Raw genomic sequence first — 26,585 nt, forward strand, 5'->3', positions numbered from 1 at the left:
GAAGAATCACTTACCAATTGCCAGTGTTGAGTGGAGGACCAAGTGAGTGGTGGGTCAGGGCATGGATCTGTTGTGGGTGGAGTGAATAAATAGTGTCCTGATATGGCTCAGATCCTAAGGAGAAGCACAGGTACCAGTGGAGCCTCTCTGAGCCACAGCACCAATGTAAGGGTTTTGCAGTGAAAGGATCCTGGAGATTGGAGGGTCGAGGAATGTCGAAAAGCTCACACCATCAAACAGACCTTATGCAAGAGATTTGGGGGTGAGTGTTTTGGGATATTTGTCTTACTATGTAAAGATGTGTTTTATTTGTTTAACTATGTAAAGATATGTTTTATTTGTTTATGTTGTGGAAGATTTGTTTAACTATGTAAAGGTGAGTTGTTGTTTTCCCTTGCCTGCCTAAGGTACCTGATTGGTCTAATAAAAAGCTGAATGGCCAATAGCAAGGGAGGAGGTATGGGAGGCACTGCCAGGGGAAGAAAAGGAGTCAATAGGGAGATGACAGGGGCCAGCCATCCAGAAATGAAGGAATCAGGAAAGTAGGACCTACAGAATGAAAGAAAGGTAAAAAGCCCCAAGGCAAAACATAGATGAATAGAAATAGGTTAAATAAGTTAAAAGAGTTAGTGGGACAAACCTAAGCTAAGGCCAAGCTTTCATAATTAATAATAAGTCTCCATGTCTTCATTTGTGAGCTGGTTGATGGCCTAAAGAAAATTCCAACTACAAGGGGGTGGCGAAAGGCTGCTTCTCGTGGGGATATGAGAGAGAGAGAGAGAGAGAGAGAGAGAGAGAGAGAGAGAGAGAACAGGCCATGACGAGGGGGTGTGGAACATGTGAGAGAACACTCAATGGTGTTGATGTGTCACATTGACCTTTAGTAATGACGACTGAAGGTGGACTGGGGATGGGGAACACCTTGTTCTGGAATGCGGGCTGTTCTAATGCTGAAAATGGAGGAGGATCCACTGATGTGGACATTAATGATTATTGACTGATGTTGCCTTTCAAGAACCTGGGAAAGGAAAAAGACTATTAGCTACTCTTCTGCTTCTGTGAAGATGCCATGATCAAAAGCAACTTTAGGAAGAGAGGGTTTATTTTAGCTTATGGTTCCAGAGGGATGGAGTCAGTCATGGTTGGGAAGGGATGGCATGGTGGCAGGAGAGGAAGCCAGCCAATTACATTTTTGCCAAACATAAGAAGCAGAGAGAATATAAAGTGGCTATAACCCTTCAAAGCCTGGCCTCAGTGATGTACTTCCTCCACCAAGGCATTATCTCCTGAAGGTCCATAAGCTCCCTAAACAGTGACACCCATGGAGAACCGAGCGTTCAAATACACCAGCCTATGGGAACATTTCTACCATAGTATCACTGTTTGTTGGCTTATTTATTTAGGACAGACTCTTACTGTGTAGCCCTAGCTGGCCTGAAACTTATTATGTAGACCAGGCTAGTTTCAAACACACAAAGATTCACCTTCCGGTGATGTGGGAGGTAATGTATGCTGTAAATATTGTTTTATTTCCATTGGCTAATAAAGAAGCTGCTTTTGGCTAATGGTTTAACAGAGTAAAGCCAAGCTGAAAGAGATATAGAAAGTAGGCAGAGTCAGGGAGATGCCATGTAGCTGTCATCGGAGACAGACATGCTGAAACTTTGCCAGTAGGCCTTGACCTTGTGATGATGCACAGATTAATGGAGATGGGTTAGTTTAGGATATAAGAGCAAGCTAGAAAAATGCTTAAGCTATTGGCCAAACAATATTACAAATAGTATAGTTTCTGAGTGATTATTTAGCATCTGGGCAACTGGGAACAAGCAAGCAGCCTTCCCCAATATGCCTCTACCTTTCTAGAACCAAAGGCATGAATCACTATGCTTGACCTGACAGGATTATTTTAAATTATATGTTTATTCTCCTCTGTCTAAAGATTATTTGAGCCAATTTCTAGTATGGCTGCAAAAGGAATAAAAATGTAGAATGGTCAGGGAATCTTAAAGGATGACCGTGAGGATGGACCATGGGAATGTAGTAGAGCCTGTGTTAATCCCACAGATGAGAGGGGAAAAACCACCGACTCAAGGCATCATGGCCAAAATTAATTCTTAAAGCAAGCTTTTTATTCGTGTACACAGGCTGCCTCCTGCTAAGGTAGGGTTTTTGAGGTCAGCCTTGGATGTGAGTCCTCAAAAAACAGAAATAAAAAGAAAAAGCCATGGCTGCTTCTCGATATGGTGGAGGAGAAAGTTTATTGTAGGTATGTGAGAGCACAGTCGGAGGCAAAGATTTATGGGAGAGTCTGGAGTGAGCGTGACCAGATTACCAGATGGAGCTGGGTCATGCGGGGAGGGGCAGCACAGCCCCTGGGCTCAGAGGCCAGTGCAGAGGGAGGGGTATGCTGCAATCCATTCCCTATAATGGGTAGGGACTGAGGGATGCTGGGAGAACCTGGTGGTCAGGTCCACTTTGATATGTTAAATAGGCACCAAGCCTTTGTTCTGGGTTTGAAACATAACAGGTTGTAGCAGGGCATAGCCCAATCACTAAAAAACAGAGGTTTAATCACACACATGAATAAACCTGGTTTGTCTTTACAATAAGTTGGAGGCAGGTTGGTTCTTCCCATGTAGTCAGTACTCAAACAATAAGAAGCTATTACTAGCTAGACAGCTAGATCTACCACAAACGAAGGACACGTTCAACAAGATGAAACGGCAGCCTACAGAATGGGAAAAGATCTTCACCAACCCCACATCGGACAGAGGGCTGATCCCCAAAATATACAAAGAACTCAAGAAATTGGTTATCAAAAGAACAAATAACCCGATAAAAAATGGAGTACAGACCTAAACAGAAAACTCTTAACAGAGGAATCTAAAATGGCTGAAAGACACTTAAGGAAATGATCAACATCCTTAATCAGCAGAGAAATGCAAATTGAAACAACTCTGAGATATCATCTTACACCTGATAAGAATAGCCAAGACCAAAAACACTGATAACAGCTTATGCTGGCGAGGATATGGGGTAAAGGGAACACAGCTGCATTGTGGGTGGGAATGCAAGCTGGTACAGCCCTTTTGGATATCTGTATGGAGATGTCTCAGAAATTTTTCTTCCTTCCTTCCTTCCTTCCTTCCTTCCTTCCTTCCTTCCTTCCTTCCTTCCTTTCCTCCTTCCTTCCTCTTATTTTTGGCGTTTGCAGTATTCTCTAGGACAGAGTTAGAGATCTGCGAGGCTCTCCCTTTCATTCTGCTTCTTGCTGTTCAGAGCTGTGGGATTAGGGATCCAGCCTCACGCTCTCATCTGCCACCACAGACGGTCCGTGGTGTGTGATCACGACTGAGGACTTGAATTTGCTCTGAAAACAGTTTCTCTTGCAATGAAGTGAGCAGAGATGTCATTGTTCACAGAGGGTGACTAAGTCTGAGTCAGCCAAGCGTCTCCTACCCCTGCATGGTAATAGTTCTGCTTTTTTGTTTTCTAAACCCTCCCAACCACGCCGTGACAGGAGAACAGAAATGTATGTGGGCTCTAAATGTGTGGCATTCTGTGTTTCTTGGTTAATATTTCATGACTATGCTTTAAATATGCCTCAAATGTGTTGTCAGTTGAAGGTTCAAAACACTCAAAGAAGCTATTCTAGCTGGGTAGATTTTAACAGGGAGTGATAGTGTTCATTTAGTAGCCCAGAATTCAGGAGACTGAGGCAAGAGCATTACCAAGAATTCAAGGCCAATCCAGGCTACACAGGAAGGTTGTGTCACATTAAAAAAACAAATTGGGGGTGGGTGGGTGGGTGAAAGATGACCTAGTTGTTAGTCAACTAAGAACCACACACATTCCCGAACCAGGTGCTTTCCCATCCCCCACCCTACCTGCAATGACTCAGCATCAATGGGCACCATTACTACCTGCCAATGGGACACACTTCTACCAACGTTGCCACTATTGCCTTGCCCGGTTTTCCCTATGCACATGCTCCACACCCCTTCTCTCAATAAAGTCTGCCATCCCCACCTTGTCTGCTGCTGTCTTCATGCCTGCTCAGAGGCAGCCATTTTGCACCCTTACCCCCAATAAATCTCTTGCATCAGGTCTGTTGCGTGGTGTGAGTTTTATGGCATTCCTTGGCCACAGTTGCCAAGATAGTTTTTCATCAAAAAGCTCTTTCATTAGTGGTTAAGATTACAATCTCCTCTTCTAGAGGACTGCAGCTCAGTTCCTAGTACCCACATGAGACAGCTCCTAACCACCCACAATCCCAACTCCAGAGTATCTGATACCCTCTTCTTTACTCTGAGAGCATCTACACTCATACATGTGTGTACCCATCCTCCTCCACATAAACACGTCATTAAAATAAAATAAATATTTACAAAATAAATAAATAAGAGGTTGGAGAGATGGTGTTAATCCCAAAGATTCAAGGAGAAAAATTGCCGGTCCAAAGCATCAAGGTCAAATTATTAAAGCAAGCTTTTTTTATTCATGTACATGGACTGTCTCTCCCTAAGGTAGGGCTCAAGAGGTCAGTATTGGACATGAGGGAGATAAGGATTTTGTAACTGAAGAGTAGGGGTTTTCAAATGTGGGATTTGACAAATAGGTGGGGTTCTAGAAGCAGAACATAGCAAAGTAGTCATAACAACAAGGTAACAATAACAACAGGTGTTTATAATAAGCTTTTGAAACAAAGGTAGGGTTGCAAGATGGTCATAACAACTTTTTAAAACAAAGACTTGGTTGCTGTTTTTCAAAGACTGAGGCAGAATGGTTCATCAATGTTCCAGTAGATGGGAGCACTGTTGTTCTTCCAGAGGACTTCAGTTAAATTTTCAGCACCTACATAGTGACTTCTAACTTCCGTAACTCCAGTCTCAGGGGATCCCAAACACTCTTCTAGCATCCATGGGCACCATGCATGTACAGGATCATAAAAATATATGCAGAAAAGTATTTTAAAAATAAATAAGATGAAAAAGATGGAAGAAATGACATCATTCCTTTAGTAATATCATGTTAATTCAAAACCTAAATACATATTGGAATAATGATAAACATTATAAATACTGTTGACAATTTTATTCACCCCCACTGGCAAGGTGACACATACTTGTACTCCCAACACTTGGAAGGTGAAGGCAGAAGAATCAGAAATACAAGGGTATCTTCAGTTACTTAGGAAGTTTGAGGCACACTGTGTTTCTCCTACATTGTCCTCAGCCAGGTTTGATACAGTCTCTCCTGTTGGTATACAATATAGGTATACAAACCTAGAATTTGTAGGTTGTGTAACTGAGAGTTAAGTAAGTGATACATGGGTATTAAATTTATAGAGAACTAAGAGAATAGCAAAGTTATAGTGTTTGAAGAGGCCTCTTGCCTTAGAAATAGGTAGCTAAGTGTGAGATAGAGATTTTTGGCATCTTGCTCCTGGGGGAAGGGAGAGAAGCAGGAAGGTGAAAGGGAGATGCTGAACTCAGCCAAGTAAAACTAGATGTGGGGGAGTGGGGCACAGGTGGGATAGCTTAAGAGACGGGGGTGTGGTATTGCTAAGATCTGAAAGAGGGTTTTCTATGCTGACAAGAATGGCAGCCCCCATAGGTAAGGGGCATTTTCTCTGGCACTTTGTCCAGCACAGACAACCCACAGCTATAGCAGCTCACCGGTGAAATCAATGGTATTAGCTTTAAATTGGCCAAGTGGCGTTGGGAAGACTAAAATCTCTGCCTGGGGCTTAAGCAGTATAAGTGTACAGTATTAGAGTCTAAGACTTCCAAAAGCTGTCGTCCTCCCCCAACTGATGTCAGCCTTGCCACATGTAAAGAAGGAAAAACACACGACACCATCATTCCTTAGTCTGTAAAACTTTGTTTCTATAGATTTCTTGATTCAGTCACACAAGGACGCTTTCAGAACATTGAACCCTGAAGGCAAATGTGCTCCAAGACTTGAAGGCAGTCAGAGGAAGGATATATGACCACATGATGACATCCCAGCTAGGAACAGATCACATCCATGATGGTGGTCCCTTAAGGTTATGTCATATAAGATACTCTGGTTGTCTTGGTTTGTTCATTACACTATGATGTTTTCATAATGAAGGAACCTCCTAACATCTTTGACTATGTTTTATTGTTAAGACATGTATGAACAAAAAAGATGTATGAAAATACTTTTCTCATGGTCAGTTATAAATGTGCTTTACTTAAGCAATTGATGTTGAAGGACCCCAACTCGTTTTAACCACAATTATACCGTTTTGCAAAGGTTCGCAGATAACAAGCTCAGTTCAGGACCTCCGGAATGCTGAGCAGATAACAAGCTTAATTTAGGGCCTCCGGAATGCTGAGCAAAGATACCTGAGGTTAGAGCAAGGACAGCCTTATCTGGATGCAAGACAGGGGATTTATGGACTGGCCATAGAAACAAAGAAAGAGAGGATTGTGAGGCCTGAGTCACGTATAAAGCGGGACTCGTCACGAGTCAGGGGCTGTGCAATCAGACATCTGGTCACCAGCCAGGAAAAGGGGGGCAGGATAGAAGGAACAGTAAACCGCTGAATAGTCCCCTCATTGTTATTTAGGTTAAGAATTTACCACCCTGCATCTTGCTTCTGTAAACCTCGCTTTTTGCTCTCCTATAAGAACCCCTCACCCCCAACCTGCGGGCGCGCAAGTCCTCCGAGAGACTTTGTCGCCCCAGGTACCTGCGTATCCAATAAACCTCTTGCTGTTTGCATCCAGCTGCGTGTTTTCGACTGATCTTTGGGCACGGGGTCTCTCCCGAAGGAAGACACCCACGGGAGTCTTTCAATGTTTTGTAGGGTAGTTGGAAGTAGGCTATTTTTTTTACAACTGAGTCATCTATTGAAAATTTCAAGTTTTCTATTTAAATAAATAAATAATAATAATCATTCACCTCTTTTTTTGGAGACATGGTCTCACTATGTAGCCTTATCTGGTGGCATAAGAATTACATAAGAATTACATAGAAATTAGCGTGGAGACCTCAAACTCTCCTTGGCCTCATTGAGATCTGGCTACCTCTATTTCCTGAGCGCTGAAATTAAAGGTATATGATACCATGCCCAGCTTAAAAATTAACTCTTATGAGCATCTGCATTTAATAAATTTCATTTGTCTTTCAAGTTATTTTTAATTTTTAAACATTGAACCCAGTAGCCAGTTCTAAGAGGATTCTTATGCTTCGTGTTATGCCCAAATCCGTGAAGTTCCCACAAAAGCCAACAAAGAGACAGAGTCCCGTATGTAAAAGCAAAGAGCCTTTGTTTTATGCAAGTTTGCAAAACTTTCTGCATGTCCAACGTATTGGAATAAATGGAGAGCCCTAAGCTCAGTTAGAATTGGGTTTTTATAGTAGTAAAGGTGGGGGTGAGGGGTTTCTGAGGTTTAGGACCCCTGATTGGCTGACATTTGTCTAGGGGTGTCCTGGTGAGTGTATTCTGGCAGGTGGTCCTATCTACAGCAGTTGGAACATTAGGCCTTTGGATGGTCTGTTTTTGGGTGGTGCTTGCGTAATCTGAGTTTGTGGTTCTTCCTGCAGCCAGGTATTGCTTCAGGGTAAACTTGAGACTGAGGCCTCTATTTAAATTTATTGATGGCTGAGTCCTACTCTGGCAGTTGATAATGGTTGGAAGTAAAGAACTTCCTTCGGGTGACCTGCCCATACTTAGCTTATCATGGCTGGCTCCCATACTTCACAGCTTTGCTGATCCCTACCCATATATGGTCAGAGGTAATCCTAGATGATGGACTAGAACAAGGTAGAGAAGATAGTGTGATGTCTGAGGGCAGATAATAAAGGGCACCTGCTTCTGCGTTCTCTTAGATCTTTTGCTCAGTAAAAAGCTAACCACCCTGTGAGGCTACTCAGGGATCCCTGAGAAGAAGTCAGGGGGAAGGGAAACTGAGGCTTCTTGTTGTGTGACTTTTTCTGAGGAGATTTGAACAAATGTCTGCTCACCTTGGTTATTGCACCAACAACAGACTAAAAACACATATTTCACCCAAGTCTAGTTTAAAGAAATAATAAGTTCACTATGGCTAATTACAGCAGTGTGGGTAAGCAGTTGCTTACTGGAATGTGGGTGACTCAAAGGCAGCTGCCCCACTGAAAAGTCCACTGCAGAATGAGTGACTCACAACAGCTGCTTCCCTGGCACTCCCTACACAACTTGTGGGCAGGTTGGCAGACCAGAAAGTCTTCAGCAATGACTTAGTGCCTTTATAACTTTGGAGAAGGACCTTGTGAGTCATGTAGGCTTTAGGACCTCCCTGGACCTTGTATGTTGTATGAGTTTCCCTCCTCCCTTTGGTAGGGAATGTTTCAGAGGAAATTCCTACACAATGCTATCCTTTCCTCTGGCTCTTATATTCTTTACATCTCCTGCAACGTTCTCAGAGTTATTGCTACAGATGTCTGGTTATTCCATTCTTGGCTGAGTACTGGGCCACTGTGGCAGAGCAATATTCTCTCTTAGGATCCTGAGCAGTTATGACTCTTTGTAGTGTATTTTTCATTGCAAGAAAGAAGTTTCCCTGTCATGACCAACTGAGGATAACAAGAACAATAATCTATAAACACACACACACACAAATGTTCAAAAAGCAATTTAACAGGCATACCACATCCATCTAACAAGAGAATAGTGCCACTTCCCCACAGGGACTTATTGTTACAGTGGTATTGGAGGCCCATTAAGGGAAAGCCATTTCCCTCTCAAAAGAATAAATCTACTTCAAAGACATGCCATGTCTCCTCCATAAAGAGTTAATACAGTTGGGTAGGTTAATCACCTGGCCAAGAGCCCATCTGTAATGATCTGTCTCTTTAAGAGACAAGCCACACTCACTTCCTCCCTATTCACTGAGGCAAGCTGAACTTCAGCTTCCAGTCTTAGTCTCTTTTTTCTGTCTCTCTCTCTCAGAGAGGCAGCTTCGGTCTCCCCTCCCCTCCCCTCCCCTCCCCTCCCCTCCCTCTCTCTCTCTCTCTCTGCCTCTCTGTTCTTCTCCCCTTCTCCCTTCCCTTCCATAACTACTAAATAAATATCCAACCTCACTCTGCATGGTATACCTATCAGTCTGTCTCTCACTTCTCACCCCATGCCACATGGCTTGCCATTGGGGATCAGCCACCTTCAGAGACCTGCCGTGTGGTCTCGTGTGCCATCCCTGCATGGGATTGGCTGTTCTCGGGACCCCCTGCCCCCTACCTGCCGCCACCAGGGATCCTGCAGCAAGCTACTTGAGGATCTGCAGCAATCTTTAATAATCCATTACATCACCCCCAGAAAGACTGATTAAGTCATGCTCAGAGAGGTTCTTTCTTTCCCAGAAACCACGCCCACAGAGGAGCTGTTAGGACCCGCCGCCTTGCAGTTAAGCCTGTCTGCTCCCATGAACTACTCAGAAAAGCTTAACTTGCCTTTCTCCTTCTCTGTCTCTTTCATACGTTGGATAGAACCCAAGGACACTTTCTCTGGCTTTTTGTACTTTCTCGGAATCTTCTCTACTCCCTATGTGGTTGACCGCCATCCTGGCTTAATTCCAATAACATGGCCTTTTCTCTTCCTTTTCGTCATCTCTTTTACTTGGACAACCGTGGATTTGTAGCTTTCCTGTGGGCTTTTTAAAAATTCTAATAAAATTGTTCTCAAACTTCTTTCTGAGTCAGTTCTTAACTGAGACTAAGATTCCTAAGCGGGGACCCTACTTTCCCTGGCAGCGTATTGTGGAGGCCGAAAAATGCAGGTGCATTTCCATTGTGTCTGACAGTCCGAGAGTTTGGAGCTTGACAAGTGTAGATGTCCCAACTCAGAATGTGATTGCTTGTTTTTTGGGTTTTTTTTTTTTTTTGAAATTAAGATAGTTCCATGCCATCCTGACAGGTGGTTAGAATATGCAAATGTTCCTTCTTTTGTAACTATGAGGTCACCTGTGGAGTGGCCGCCTTCAGAATATGTGATCTAGAGCAGTTTTGCTGCCTAGACAGCAGAATGCTAATGATTTGATGTCTCAGGGTGATAAAAGATTGACTGTGTGAGTTACCCTTTCTATCATGTTAATAAAGTCTTTTGTTACCTTCTCCCCCCTCCCCTTTATGTTGGGTATAAAAGCTGTGGAAAAATAAACCCAGGTGACTTCAGGATTTCAGAATTTCGGTCACTGGAAGGCCCTCCCGATACTTTCTATGGTTTCTGTCTTATTAATTTTCTGCGTCTTCATATTCTTTACTTATACTTATTCACTTCCCTTGCACCTACCCTGGTTAGAAGCACTTTTGTCGAAGCTGGTCCTCGACAGCATGCGGTGCTTAGGAGCGACTCTCCAACATGTCCATCAACACTGTGATCTCCCCTGACATTTTCATTTTAGTATCAATCATGTGGAGTGATGCTTTGTTTATGTTTTAACAAATAAGCTTGCCTGAAGATCAAAGTGCAGAGCTAAGGCACTAGAGGCCAAGGAGTGATGGCACACACCTTTAATCCCAGGACTGAGGCAGATGTGTCTCTGTTAGTTCAAGGCCACCCTGGGCTACACAAGATTGAATCTGTCAAAAAGAGAAACGTGGCTCACACAAGGGTGATTCCAGCACTGGGAGGTGGAGACAGGAGTGATAAGGCTGGGTGGATAGAGAAATCAAGGCAGAAGGAGACAGGAGCTCAGTGCAGAATGTGGTTTGGTGGAGACAGTTGCAGTCTGAGGATGAAGTTTGAGGAGACAATCTGAGGACAGGATTGCTTCTTTGATCTGAGCATTGATAGAGGTAAAAGAACTCTCTAGTGACTGGACGCTTTGCTTCTCCGATCTTCAGAATTAACCCCTTTATCTGACTCTGGGTTTTTATTATTAATACCAAATAGAATTTTGCTATAATTGTAATGATTTCAGCCACATAAGGCGGATACCTCCGAGTTCTAGGGGTCATGCAGGTGCAGACAAGCCCTCAGGCAGAAGTGTCTAGTGGCCCCTGGGGATGTTAAAGTCCGTCCGTCCCCCCCCCCCCCCCCCGTGATCCACGTCTCAGCCCTTGCGCACATACGTGAGCCCCGTCATCTGTGTATGACATAGTCACGCCAACCCCCTGTGCACATGCGCTAGGCAGCTTTTGAAAGCTGGATACTCCATCTCTCCCCCCACCCCTCTCTCTGCACACAGACTTCCCAGGCCCATGCACTCCCTCTCTAATAAACTCTTAAGCAGGTTTGTTGTGTGTTCCATGTTTCCTTCTCACTTGAGCCAGGTAATTTCAATAATCATGCGTTACTTCATGGGGTTCAGATTTTAAATTGAATCCAAAAGTCATTGGTAAAACCATAACAGTCGTGCCAGTATTCCGAAACTTGTGGGCACACTCAGCCTGGCATGCTGCTAAGCCCATTGGAGCCAGTTCTTCCCCAGAAGCCTACATGGTGCCTTCCAGCATTACAAAGTCCAGTCAGTAAGAAGGGAGCTGCCAGCATAGTTCCAACCTGAACTCTTCATGTCCTGTAACTAGAGTGTGCAGTGTCTTCTGCAGAGAGGAGTTACCATTTACTTCTGCCTTGCAGTTAAAGATAGTGGCGAAACTTTTTTTGTTTGTGTGTGCTCAGGGGCATCTCTGGCCAACAATTCAAAGGGAAATAATCTTCCCTGGGCTCTAGATTTTCACCAAACAACCCCATGGCTCCAGGGTGTGTACTTTCCCACCCACGAGGGGGCCTTCATTCCACCTCCTGCTTGCTCGGTTCTTCCTCATGTTTTTACCAATTGTTAAAAGACACTCAAAGGTTAGCATTATACCAAAAAACTTCTAATACAACACGCTCTAGCTCTCTGGCAGTCGACTCCAAGCCATTTCCAGTTGACTAAGGAGATGCTAAGAATAGATGTTAGCAAGGTTGGCACTCAATGAAGACTTCCCATCACTTTGTCAGTAGCCATCAGAGCACAATGTTGGGCACCTTGGTGTGTACAGGGGGTAACACCCTACCCACTATGACTCTTTACACTCCAGTCATTTTCAATGCACTGTCTGGTGTCTTCATCCTAGGGTGCTGTCTCCATGAAGTTGATATGCACTTCTTCACACCCATTGATTTCAGTGGAGCCACATCACACTGACCAAACTCAGGCCTAATGGAGAGCAGGACCATGGTCTAGCTTACTGTGGAGCCAGATCCCTGCTTTTGACAGGTTCCAGGCCAGCAACACGGCTTTTCCCTGTCTGGGGGCCACACCTGGATGTCGGAAGGACTCTGGGTTGGCTGAGCACTAAAGCTTGCCTCTCACTTTGTGACCCCAAAGATGACATGACAGCTATGGCTGTTACTAGTCTTAGGTCCATGCGCTTGCACCTCAGTTACCCTACCTTTCAGAGAAGTTAGGATACAGAAGCTGGCAAAGGAAAATGGATCCAGCAGGCCGGCACGAGAAAGGCATATGTTTCCTTCTGGCTTTCACATGGGAGGGTCACAGCTTTATAGGGAAGATGAAACAAAAGCCAGGAGACTGCACCGTTAGTGAAGCTGTTAGAGACAGGTGAAGAAGACTCTCCTTCGGCTCCTCCCCCTCACTGCACAGGATTCTGGGAGCTGTTAGGGTCCTTTGGGTCTCTTGTGTTCTAACCACTTAGTAATTCAAAAGTAATTAAATTGGTAGAAGATACTCTTACACCTGATGAAATTATACAGCACAGCATATAAGTATTGCTTTGACCTACTTGGGGTAGATAAGAGCTCTCCTGAGGACAAGGGAAAGACAGATTGAAAATATGAGGAAGAAGTTTCTTTTAGAAATTCCATTTCGGGTCTGGTGAGATGACTTGGTGGGTGAAGCTACTTGTCACCCAACCTGATACCTGAATGTGATCCCTGGGATTCACAAGGTTGAAGAAGAGTCTTGATTGATTCCTTCAAGTCTCTGTCCTACAAACATACACACACACACACACACACACACACACACACACACACACACACACTTTAATACAAACTTTATTTTTACACACACACACTTTAATGAAGTTTTTAATTTAAAACTTCATCCTCGGGGTTGGAGAAATGGCTAAGCAGTTAAGAGCATTGATTCCTCTTCCAGAGGACCTGGGTTAATTCCCAGCACCCACATGGCAGCTCACAACTGTCTGTAACTCTAAGATTAGCCAAACATGCAGGCAAAACACCAATGCACCATAAAAAAAACAAAAACAAAAACCAAAAAACAAAAAAACTTCATTCTCCAAAGTTGGGTGTGGTGGCAAATGCCTGAATTTACAATTAGGAGGTGGAAGCAAGAAGATCAGAAATTCAAGGCTAGCAGTTAACCACATAGTAGGCTCAAGACTTGATTGGGCTATGTGAGGCTGTATTGGGTGGGTTTTGGTGTCAACTTGACACAAGCTAGAGTCATCAGAGGGAGGAGCCTCAGCTGAGGAAATGCCTCCTTGAGATCCAGCCTTTAGGCATTTTCTCATTTAGTAATCAATAGGGGAGGGCCAAGCAGGCATGCAGTCATTTAAACTGTTGATAAGAAAAGAATTTCTCACACTAAGAATCTTTTGTTCTTGCTTTTCTTTCTTCATATATAGATATATTTTTCTGAAAATACTTTTTTTCTTTTGAGACAAAGTTTTACTGTGTAGCCTTGGCTAATTGAAACTTACTCTGTAGACCAGGCTGGCCTGGATTCACAGAGATCTGCCTACCTTCACCTTAGTGTTGGGATTAAAGCATGGGACACTATGCCTGACTTCTCTCTGATTCTTGCTCTCTGAATTTTTGTTCTTCTGAGAAGACTTGTGTGTGTTTAGTAAGTGTATTCTGATGAGCTAATTAAGTAAGTTGACTTTATTATTCAAAATATGGTTATTTAGCAAAACAAGTTTAGTCTCTACCTTCTGAAGCTTTTACTGTCTCATAAATCAAATAAAATTACAAATAAATATATGATCTATGATAAACACTGTGGAGGAACAGGATGCTATGAAAAAGCATTGAATAGTCTTGACCAAGCTAAGGAAGGTCAAGGAAGATTTTCTTGGAAAAGCAGTTTTGTTACAAGTGTCCTAAGCCAGACTCCTAGGCCTGGTTGTTCTAGAAGAGCAAGTTTGGCCACTTGCCTACAGGAATCCAGACAGTAGAAATGAATAGTGTTGTGGTGTGGGAGAATTGTCTGTATTCTGTCAATCATGTTTTAAATAAACACTGGTTGGCCAGGCAGGAAGTATAGGCGGGTCAACAAGACAGGAAGTAAAGGCAGGGTGATGAGAATAGGAGAATTCTGGAAAGGAGGAAGTCCATTCCTCTCAGTCTTACCCAGATCACAGAAGAAGCAAGGTGTAATCTGCCCATCTGAGAAAGGTACCAAACCATGTGGCCAACATAGATAAGAATAATGGGCTATATAAGTTATAAGAGTAAATAAGAAGCCTGAGCTAATGGGCCAATCAGTTTATAACCTAATGTAGACTCGCTGTGTGATTTTCTCTGGGACTAAAGGGCTGGGGGACCGGGTGGGACATAAACCCCAATGAGCCTGGCCCTTGTGTTACAGAATGGTGCCCATGTGGATAACTGCATCCACAGAAAGCCTGAGAAAGCTTGGAAAAGAATAGAGTAAAGCATGTATTTTTGGTAGCAGCAATTTCTCAGATCTGCTCTGCTTGCTAGAGGCAAGTGCTCTTATTTAAGAGAGGCTTCCCGACTCAGGTTTAGCTGCAAAACCCTGCAGCTCTATTAAGAGGTCCTGCCACGAAACACTTAACTGGTGTGGATGAAAAGCTGAACACATGCTTTTTGGTTTTCAGTTGTAGCAGGAAAAAAAGCTGCACTGTTTCAAAATGCCAGCTTTCTGGGCTGTTCTGCCAGTGCAGACTCTGACTATTTGAGGCAGGAGGTCCAGATACAGAGAGAGGATTTAAGTGTTGTCTGTGGACACACTGTTGCAGCTTGCTTGCTGGCAGGCACCTTGAAATGCCATAGAGTTGTGGCAATAAACATGGCTCCAGCTAGTACCTCAACCATGAAGCTGAAATCTCAGAAAGCTAAGAAATGGGCTGGATACAGCCATCAAAGCCATGGCTTTAATCCTACCCATATTGCTCAGTAAATTAAAAACTCATATAGTCAGAAAAAGAGAGAGATATACAGTAAAGATAGATTCAAAGACAAAGAAAACCTCTAAATGGTTTCTGTGTGTTTAAAAATATATGCAGGCTTGGAAGAGAAAAGAAAAAGGTTAAAGTTCTTAAAATAAAAAAGAAAGAAAGAGAATAGTTGGGTGTGGTGGTACATGCCTTTAATCCGAACACTTGGGAGGCAGAGGTAGATGGACCTCTGAGCTCAAGGTGTGGTAACATACACCTTTAATCCAAGCACTTGGGAGGAAGAGGCAAATGGATCTCTGTGAGTTCAAAGACAGCCTGGTCTACAGAGGGAGTTCCAAGACAGCCAAAGATATAGAACGTGTCTCAAAAGTAAAAGTAAAAATAAAAGAAGTAGAGCCGCATAAAGATGGAAAACACACAGAGAATCTGGAGACTGTTATGCTCTCTTTAAATTGTTTGAATGCTGAGGAAGGAGCAACAGTTGCTAAAAGATATTTGTTTATAAATGCTGCTGAATTTATCCAAGATAGGTATTTTGAAAATACCTTGACTTCAAAATTTAAGTCAAAATGTATGTTACTTTGGAGAAGAGATTTTGCTTTTGTTTCCACAGGAAATGAGAAACTGTAAGTTCATTCTGAGTTAAGAAAAATCAGGTTTGATCAAGGAACACCACCTGAGAAATATCCGGTAGGAACAGGTGGCCTGGATGTCTGAGTTCTACACCCAGATCAGATTCAAGACTGCTGCCTAAGATGATCAAGACTCACAGGATACTCCATTCAGGAATTCATCATAACTCTAAATTTTCTTTAGGTCCCCATAAGATTATTAGTGACCCCAACCAGCTGGAAGTAGCCTAGAAAACTACGTCCACATTCCCAAAAAAATGGACTTTGGATATTTTCCTTTTTAAAAAAAAAAAAAAAGGAGGGAGAAGTGGTGCAGGAGAATTGACTGTATTCTGTCAATCATGTTCTAAATAAATGCTGATTGGCCAATAGCCAGACAGGAAGTATAGGCAGGAAAACCAGACAGGAAGTAGAGGTGGATCAGAGAGAACATGAGTATTCTGGGAAAAAGGAAGCTCTTTCCGCAGTTCTTCCCAGGCCACTGAAGAAGCAAGATATGACCTGCCCTGCTGAAAAAGGTACCAAGCCATGTGGCTAACATAGATAAGAATAAAGGGTTAACATAAGTTATAAGAGCTAGTATGAAGCCTGAGCTAATGGCCCTCATACTACAGTGTTGAAACAGGAGGGGGTTTTGTTCCAGTGTGGCCAACACTAGGAAGGATAGGAGAACGCTGTTCTAAGTTCTGGGTGGTGGTTTGAATAAGAACGACTACCATATGCTCATTGATTCGAATGTTTTGTTAGCAGGGATTGATACTATAAGGAAGAATTAGGAGCTTGGGCTTGTTGGAAGAGGTGTGCCCTTATTAGGGTAGGTCTGACCTTGTTGGAGAAAGTGTATCACTGGAGGTGGGCTTTAAGGTCTCATTCCAGGCCCAGTGTCTCTGCCTTCCTGCTGCCTGTGGATCCAGATGCAGAACTCTCAACTATCCATCACCTGCATGACACCATGTTTCTTACCATGATGATAATGGACTAGACGTTTGAAACTGTAAGCAAGCCCCATTACATGTTTCCTTTATAAGAGCTGATGGGGTCATGGTGTTTTTCACAGCAATAGAATAGCAACTAAGGCATACTGCCTTTAAGGTGCTGATGATAGCTACAGAATCACACAGAGGGAGAATCAGAATAAAAGGCTAGGGAGCAGGTGTATTGGGAAAGTAGTCAAGCTGTGACTGGATTGATCATTACTGCTAGTCTGGCTTTGCAGAGACTCCTGGCTCCAGGGAACCACCAGTGCTTGTGGGGGTGATTTTAGTTCCCATCATGGGTGTTCGCTTGCAAGACTTGCTGCTCCTGGAATTTGGGATAACGTTTGAGGAGAAATGTCTCAAAGAAGTTGCAGCAACAACTTCTTTAATTAAGTTGTTAAAACAACAACTGAATGCTCCTTTCTGGAGACATAAAGGACAGCTTCAAAGGACTTGTTATAATTTGACAGTAAGCCTAACAAAGGATGGAAATGGGACTAGGTGGGCATCACACCCACCAAGGTCCCAAAGTAGATGGTAGGTAGGGAACAGAAGTTACTGTTTACCTGTTAGCCACTTTTCCTCAGGACAATGAAATAGCTGAGAAAATTTACTTATAAAGGGAAAACTTTCATTCTAGGTCACAGACATGACAGTCTCGGTTGATGATTGACAGGTCAGGTGACATGAATGCCAATACTGAAAATTCCACGAATTTAAACACCTACCAGTCTGAGCACTAAGCAAGTTATCGGGACACAAAATCAACACCCAACTATCAGCCACCCTTCTGTATCCTAACAGTGACCACACAGAAACCAGAATTTAAAATGTCACCCCATTCAACAACTGCTCTAAAGGAAATAAAGTACTTTTGCTTTAAATATTCCTCTTGTGAAAATAATATGCACTTAACAAAAAGAAAAGATCTATGTGAGAATCAAAAAGCCTAATTAAAAGCTAATACTCAAACAAATAAGGGTGACTGTTTTCCTGAATACTGGAAAAATCAATTTAGTACAGATGTCAGTTATTCAGCAGCAGCAGCATCATTATTTTATTATTATGTAGAAATTCCTACCTAGGAATCTTAAAAGATACACGAAGAAGACTCTTCCAGAATTTATATGGTAAAACGTAGGTGCTGCAAGTAACTAATCTTGATGAGGAAGAGGGAAGCGGGAGGAATTGTTCTACCTAACAGTAAGCAGTGACAGATCACTAGAACAAGACAGAACTCAGAAGCACACCTCACAGACATGCTCAGGGATTTTTGTCAAATGTACAAGAGCAATTTGAAGGGAGGCTAGACGTTTAGTTAACCATGCTGAAACCATGGGGTATCTATGGTTCAAAGACTCAACAAAGTTCAACCAGATACAAGCATTTATTCAAAATTGGTCATGAAATAGGTTTTCTTTTTTGAGACAGGGTCTCACTATGTAACCCTGGCTGTAGGAACTTGCCATGTAGGCTAGGCTGAATTTAAACTGAGAGATCTGCCTGCCTCTGACTCTCAAGTGTTGGGATTAAAGGTGTGTGCCACCATTCCTGACTAAACATGAACTCTCGAGGAGAACAGAGAACAGGAATAAAACTCATCAATCTCTAGATGTAGGCAGAGCTTTCTTAGAGACCCCCGTGAAAGTACCATGTAAAAAGTTGCTGAACTGAAGCTTACCAAATAAAAAGTTCTCTGTGAAGTTCCTCCTCCGCGAGGAGGTAAAATAATGTGAGGGGTGAGTTTGCACACTCACAAGTCCACAGAACACAAGTATTTAGGATACTTTTAAACACAGGAGTAGAGATGTTAAAATGGGAAAAGCTGTGAACAGATACCTTACAAAACAGAGTGTGTAAGAACAGATAAGCCATGAAAAATCGTCCAAAACCATTAGCCACAGGAGAATGGTAATTAAAGCGCACCATAAGGTCAAACAAACCAAAAATCAGCTGTCAGAGAGAAAGTTAAGATCAGGGCAGAGTTTAAAAATATAGAGTAAACAAACAAAATACAACTAATCAATGAAAGAAGTATTGATTCTCAGAAAAGATAAAATCAGCCAGGCTAACCTAGAGAGAAGACCCAAATTAGTAACATTAGAGGTGAAAAGGGAAACATTGTAACAGATATCAATACCATTCAGAGGGAAACATTGTAACAGATATCAATACCATTCAGAGGGAGACATTGTAACAGATATCAATACCATTCAGAGGGAGACATTGTAACAGATACCATAAGGACTTATCTTTAAATCTTACATTCCACTAAACTGGAAAAAAATTCTAATAGAAATGGATGTTTAGATGTATATGACCTATGAAAGTTAAACTAAGATAAAATAAATTTGCAAGAGATCTATAACAACAACAACAAAGAAAAACCCAAACAAACAAACAAACAAAAAAACCGAGCCTGAAGTAATACAAACAATCTGAATTTGAAATGCCCGGGCTCAGACAAGTTCACGTGGACTTTCTCAAATTATCATGAACTAGAAAAGGTTTCCAAGTTCAGTTTAGGGAGCCCATGTTACCCTGATACTCAAACCAGAAAAGATACAACAACAACAAAAAGAAAATGATAGGTCACTCTCTTCCTGATGAATACACTGTCAAAGGTCTCGGTAACTATCTGCCAGCCTGAAGGATGCTCTGCTGTGCGAGCCTGATGTCATGAGTTCAATCCCTAGGTCCCATGGTGGAAAGAGAATCAACTCCCTAAAGCTGTCCTTTGACCTTCACCCATGCACCTCCACTCTGAGAGTTTTCTGGTAGAGGTGTCTTGGGGTCTTGTTTGTTAATTAAAACAGGATCTCATGTAGTCCACGCTGATCTTAGACTCTATATCACCAAATCAGGCCTTTGAACTCCTGGTCCTTCTGCCTCTACCTCCAAAGTGCTGGGATTATAGTTACATGCTCCCTTGCCTGGTCATCTTTGGGGCCTTTTGTATAGAATTATATTATATGAAAGGAAACAATTCCATTCAGTCTAACCTCAAGCAAAACTAAGACAACACAAGAAAAGAAAACAACTTGAAATGAACCCAACCAAAGAAATAAATACTTTCTACATGGAAACTTTTAAACCTTGAATAAAAAAAATTGAAAAAAAAGCCGGGTGATGATGGCGCACACCTTTAATCCCAGCACTCGGGAGGCAGAGGCAGGTGGATTCCTCTGTAAATCCGAGGTCCAGACTGGCTACAAAGCAAGTTCCAGGACAGTCAGAGCTGTTACACAGAGAAAGCCTGTCTCAAAAAACCAAAAAATAAAATACTTTAAAAAAAATTAATTGGGGACCTTCCAGGCAGATGAGAAGAAAGCCAGCCTGGGCCCTTGGGCCCCACTCCCCTGATGCAGGTATGTTCAGATGGAGCCTTGCCTACTGGGACCCTCTCAACAGGAAGAAAGGCAGCCTTGGGTCCGGACTGGTGGGAGGACAGCCTGGGGCCCGACCGGCACCACCAGATGTGTGGGCCTCTTGTTTTAAGAAAATAAGGGGTGGAGAAGTGGGAGAGTTAGAGAAGTGGAATGGTTCACACGCCGTGGAAAGACACACAAGGGGAGAAAGACAGATGGAGAGTCTGGAGACCAGCTTGCCATCTGGGTCCATGGCGATGGTGGCGAGGAAAAGACTGACGAGGGAAGTCTACCTGCCACGTGAGACCATGGCGAAGTCCAGACCAGGCTGCTGCCAAGAGCCATGTGTGGGTCTCTGGTCCTACAGTAGTCAGGGTCTATGTTGATATCCATGGCTTTTGTTGCCGTTGAGTACCATGCTGATTCCAGAGGCCTGGGATTCCTCCTGGGGTCTAATGAGGGTTCACGAGCCATGCTGCCACTGGGGCCATACTGATCTGAATGGCCTCTGCTGTCACCTGGGGCCATGGTGACAGCCAGGCCTACTGCTGAGGACCATATCTGTGCCCGTGGTCCTACTGCAGTTGAGGTCTATGCTAATTTCCATGTTCCCATGGTGCCACCAAAGATCACATGAAGTCTAGGACCTAGGTTGCATTCTGTGATCTTGTTGGTTGGTGTCCAGGTGTCCATGCTGATCTAAGTGCCCAGAGCTACCACTCAGAACAAGGACGTTGACCTGGCTAAGCTGCTACCTGAGGACCCGTCTGGGTTCATAGCCCAGCTGCAGCCAGGATCTGCATTGAACTCTGTGGCATGGGTTGCCACTAGGGCCATACAGAGGTCTCAGATCTGGGCAAGAGCCTGCAGCTTTGGTGGAGTCGGGAGTGGGTGGGTTCCACACCGCAGCAGAGGCCATATAAATATGGGTGGCCTGCACTACCACCCGGGCCCGGGTTGTCGCTGAGGGCCCTGCCCGGATCTGTGGCCCTGAAGTGGACAGAGTCCGGATTGACATACATGGTTCAGGGTACCACCGAGCGCCATGAAGAAGTCAGAGGTCAAGCTAGCTACCTGAGACCAGGTTGGTATCCGATGACCAGGATGCAGCTACGGCTCTGAGTGGCCTGCACTGCTACTCAATGACATGGCCACATCTGGGCCTGAGCTGCAGCTGAGAGCCATGTCAGAGTCCATGGTCCCACTGCAGCCTGGGCCCCTGTTGCCATCAAAGACCATCCAGATGCCCAAGATCAAGGGCCAAGTTAGTGCCTTGGGGCCATGCCACCTCTGGGGACAGAGGTGATATCCAGATCCAGCTGCTACTAAGGACCATGTTGGGGGTCCATGATCCTACCACGGCTGGGGGTCGGACTCGAGGTCTGGGTGCTGAATTGCCACTAATGGTCACATAGAGGCCCAGGCTTAGGGCCGAGACTTGATACCTTGGTGGTGTCCCACAACCACACAGCTGCCAGAACCATTCCCACCTGGGTGGCCATTCCTTCCACCCAGAGCCATGATGTCATCTGGGTCTAAGCTGCTGCCTAGGGCCATGTCTGGGTCCAAGGTCCAACCGCAACTGGGGTTGTTGTCTGTGGCCAGTGTCATCTCAGGAGGCCTTAGGAATCATGGGAGATGAAACCAGAGGGCTATCTGAGCCAGTTCTGCCCTTCACTGCCCTGGGAAAGCTGGCCTTGGCTCTTGTTGGCCACTACAGCAAGAGAGCTGGCCCCTGCATTTGGGAGAGAAGGCCTCCAGCCCTCACCACAGACAGGATGAACCTACCTTGAGGACATGCACGAAGGGTAGCTGAGGACTCTGCCACTGCACACTACACCCCAGTGGCTGGATCTGACCTGCCAGGCTAACATCCAGACCCATAACTGGCAAAAGGGATCTATATGCATCCTTATATACTGTATGTGTCATTATACTTTATTTCAGGGTATACCAGAGATTCATAGTAAATGATCAAACAAAACTCCAGCCCAAAACCAGTCATGGAGCTTAATGGAATGGAAAACTCAGATAAAAACTCGTTCAGCTCCAGCCACCCGACTTTTGACATAGATGCCAAAAATAATTGGGAAAAAGACAGCCTTTTACACAGATGATGCTGGGGAAATGGAGATCCACAAGTAGAATAATGAAGCTAGATTCCTGTATCTCATCCTGCACAAAACTTCACTCCAAACTGATCAAAGACCTGAAACTCCACAGAGGCAAGCAATTTCTCAGGAGGTCTTCAGTTGTGCAGGAAATAAGACCAAATTTGCAAAATGTCTGTGAAATTAAAAAGGCTTCTATACAGAAAAGGAAATTTTTCTCTTCAGAAAAGTGAAGAGATGGCCTAGAGAATGGGAGAAGATCACTGCAAGGCACCTCTCTGGCAGAGCAGCAATGCTGAGAATACACAAGCAACAAAACAAGAAAGCCAACAACCGGACCAACAAGCAGACTAATGAAATGAACAGGCAGTTTGCAAAAGATGAGCTACAGAGGGCTGGAGAGATGGCCCCGTGTGTAAGAGCATTGTATAGTCTTTTAGGGACCTTGATTCAATTCCCAGCACCATGTGGCAGCTCTCAACTGTCTGTAAGTCCAGGTCCAGGGAATCTGACACCACCACATAGACATAGGCACAGGCAAACACCAAATGCACATAAAAATAAAACTAAACTATTAAAAAAAGATGAACTACAGATGACCATAAATATGAAAAAAGCTATCAGAGAAATGTAAATAAAAACTATATTGAGATTCTGTCTTACTTCAGTCAGAATGACAATAATTAAGAAAACAACGTGATGGAGGAGAGTCTTCTGTGTATGTGTTACTTTCATTGGTTAATAAAGAGACTGCCTTGGCCTTTTTGATAGGCCAGCCCTTAGGTTGGTGGAGTAGACAGAATAGAATGCTGGGAGAAAGAAAGCAGAGGCAGGCAGTCGCCATGACTCTCCTCTCCAAGGCAGACGCAGGTTAGGATCTTTCCCGGTAAGCCACCACCTTGTGGTGCTACACAGATTACTAAATATGGGTTAAAGCAAGATATAAGAGTTAGACAATAAGAGGCTTCAGAAAATGGGCCAGGCAGTGTTTAAAATGAATGCAGTTTCCGTGTAATTATTGGGGGGTAAGCTAGCCCAAAGCCGGGTGGTGGGACGCAGTCCGCTGCTCCTTCTCACTACAACAACGGAAGTTGCTGATAAAAATGTGGACAAAAGAAAACCACCATACACTGTTCAAGGGGGTGTCGACTAGTCCAGCCACTCTGGAAATCAGGATGGAGGGTTCTTAAAACATTAACGCTAGATTTTAATATGACCCAGCTATGTCACTCCTGAATAATCTCTCAGAGGACTTCAAAGTGACACATCACAGAGACAATGATGCATCAATATTTATTGCAGCACGATACACAATAGCTAAGTTATGGAACCAACCTTGGTATCCAACAACAGAGGAGTGCTAAGGAAAATGAGTTACACCCACACAATGCAGTTTTACCTCAAAGAACAATGAAGCCATGTCATTTGCAGGAAAGTGGATGCAACTGAGAACGATCATATGAGTCAAGAAAGGCAACTGCAGAGAGAAAAGATTGCACGTTTTCTCCCACTTGTGTCTCCTGGCTTTTAGGTTTTATATAGACACACAAAATGTATCTTGAAGGTAGAAGTAAGGCTGTCTAAGAAGACAAGGGAACCAATCGGAGGCGGAGGAGCAAGAAAAAAAATGAGTAGGAGGGCATGGGGCGAACTAGCTTAGCATAAAGCTTGTACAGGAACAAAAAAAGCCGGACTGGAGGAATGGCTCGGTGGGTAAGAGCCCTTGCTGCCCAAGCAAGAGTAGCAGAGGTCAGATGCCAGAGCCCAAGTAGCAAGCACTCTGGGCAGCTGCAGAGTGGAGGCAGGTGGAAACAGGAGGGGGACTGGCCCAGCCGGACTGCCAGCTCAAGAGAACATGCAAGCTCAGGGTTCAGCAAAGAGGTTTTGCCCCAAAGAAACAAGGCAAAAAGTGAGAAGATCCCAACACCTCTGGCATCCTTGTGCTCACTATGCTGCATACATACACAATCACAGCAGCAATAAAAGTCTGGATGGAGATGTTCTGTATGGGTGGACCAAGTTCTTCCCAGAGGGCACACGTTTATTTACATGAAAATCCCAGTTAGGGTTCCCCGTGAGTTGCTGGCCGAGGAGACTCCTGTGGCCCACAAGCAATACGTGCTGTTGGCACTCCTGACAGTTGTCAGCAGAACCGTAAGACACTGCTGCTGATGGCTCCATATCCTTTCATTGCAGGACAAGGAGAAATTAAAGTGCACTAAGCTGGCTTGCTTTCAGAATGTCAGAAGGTGCTACACAGGCAACTGGAAGAGAGTTGTCTTTAACAGTCCTATTCAGCTGCACCCCCCGCATGTTGCGTTGCTCATCTACTGCTGATATATACCTGGTGGTGAAACGTCATACAGACATGACGATTACGGGAGTAAGCGGTTGCTTTCAAAAATGAGTTAAAGCTTGCTGCAGGGCCTGGAGAGATGACTCAGTTGTTCAGAGCACTCGCTGCTTTTGCAGAGGACCTGGGTTTGGTTCTCAGCACCTATGTGGTAGTTCTTGACTCTTGGATCCAACACCTTCTGGTTTCTGCAGAGAGCAAGGTTTGCATATGGTGCTTGTATGCAAATGTGGGTAAAATACTCATACACATAAATTAAACAAATAAATCTTAAAGCCTCCTGCACGGGAGGGAATTCGTGTCTGGTTCTGTACACCTGGTCGATAGTCCATGGCTGGAAAAGACATAGGCCTTAAATGTACGTGATATGTACTGCTAAATGAACATGAAATGTTTATTAAAGTACTTCTTCACAAATTATGTTTATGTTCATAGGTTTTTGGTGCTATCATATTTGATCAGAGAAGCTTTTTGGGTAGCGAGTGTTAGCAACTGAAGAACACGTAATGATTTAAGTTCTGAAGACAAGTTATTGTTGAATGCTTAGTCATGAATGAAACATCTGTATTATTCCATCCAGGACACAGGAACATCAAGGATGGTGAATGGGAAGCATGTCAGAACCTGTGCAAAGGATGCAGTGTAGCTGGTTCTTTTTTTTTTTTAAACTCTTTGGGGGCCTGCCACTCAAATCCCAAATAAATACATGGAGACTTCTTACTTAAGATTGCCTGGCCTTAGCTTGGCTTGTTCTTAGCCATCTTTTCTAACTTAAATTATCACATTTCTCTTTGACTGCATTTTACCTCTGGGTTTTTTAGTTTTGTTTTTTTTTTTTTTCTATATATCTTTCTTTCCTTCTTACTCCATGGCTAACTATGTGGCTGGGTGACTGGCCCCTGGCATCTTCCTCTCTTTCTCCTTTTCTTGCTCCTCACCCTCTCCCTAGATTTCTCCTTGTATTATTCTCTCTGCCTGGCACCTCACCTCTTTCTCTCTCCTGCCTAGCTATTGACCATTCAGCTCTTTATTAAACCAATCAGGTGCTTTAGACAAAGTAACACTGCTTTGCAGAGTTAAAAAAAACCACAACATAAAGGAATGCGACACTTTTTTGCATCATTAAACAAATATTCCACAGCATAAATGAATAGGATACATCTTAAGCTAATATTCCACACCAATGGAGCATTGAGGAACACTGACTTCCCGGCATCACAAAGCCATTGTAGTCTCGAACTCAGAGCAGCTGCAGTTCCCGACCCAAGACCTACAGGAACCTTGGGCCCTTTGGCATTCTGTTATCAAGAGGGAAGATGCTTATAAGGCACTAGGGGGCCAGGAAACTTTCCCTAGGAGTACAGCCTTTGTCATGTCCCCATGTGTCTGTGAATAAGCTGCCTCCATGGCACCTGTAAGCGCCTAGTGAAGCTCATAGCACACACATACAAGAAAAAAGCCGTGAAAGCAAAAGGGTGGAAGAGAGATCTGAAGACACTGTGGTACAAGCAGGAACTACAGAGAAATCAGGCCGGGGAAAGAAATTAGTCCTCCAAATGACTAGTGAGAATGCTAATCATTTAGCATTTTGAAAATATCAAGAATTACACATTTCCACCTTCTTTGAACTCCTTACGCTATGTCTTAGTTAGATTTCTACTGCTGTGAAAGATGTCGTGACCATGGCAACTCTTATAAAGGAAACATTTAACTGGGCTGGCTCACTTACAGTTTCAGAGGTTCAGTCCATTATCATCATGATGGAAAGCATGGCCACGTGCAGACAGACATGGTATTGAAGAAGTAGCTCAGAGTCCTAACATCTTGTCAGCAACAGGTAGTCAACTGAGACACCGGGCAGCATTCTGGGCACAGGAAACCTCAAAGTCTGCCCTCACAGGGACACACTTTCTCCAACATGGCTATACCCACTCCAGCAAACTACATCTCCTAATAGTACCACTCTCTGTGAAATTATGGGGCCAATTACATTCAATCAACCACATCGCTCCTGCAAATGC

At 43.8% G+C, this 26,585-nt stretch overlaps 1 long non-coding RNA gene across 1 annotated transcript in view; it reads right to left on the reverse strand.

Moving 5' to 3' along the window:
- Positions 1-4,470: 4,470 nt before the first annotated feature.
- The window catches only part of LOC125412312 (uncharacterized), a 46,136-nt gene continuing 24,021 nt past the window's right edge, over positions 4,471-26,585 (reverse strand). The window contains exon 3 of the long non-coding RNA XR_007235557.3: positions 4,471-4,911. This is a non-coding gene — a long non-coding RNA (uncharacterized LOC125412312). The remainder of the gene's footprint in view (positions 4,912-26,585) is intronic.

This window comes from Myodes glareolus, chromosome 3, assembly GCF_982192425.1.
Source record: "Myodes glareolus chromosome 3, mMyoGla1.1, whole genome shotgun sequence".
Classification (NCBI taxonomy): domain Eukaryota; kingdom Metazoa; phylum Chordata; class Mammalia; order Rodentia; family Cricetidae; genus Myodes; species Myodes glareolus.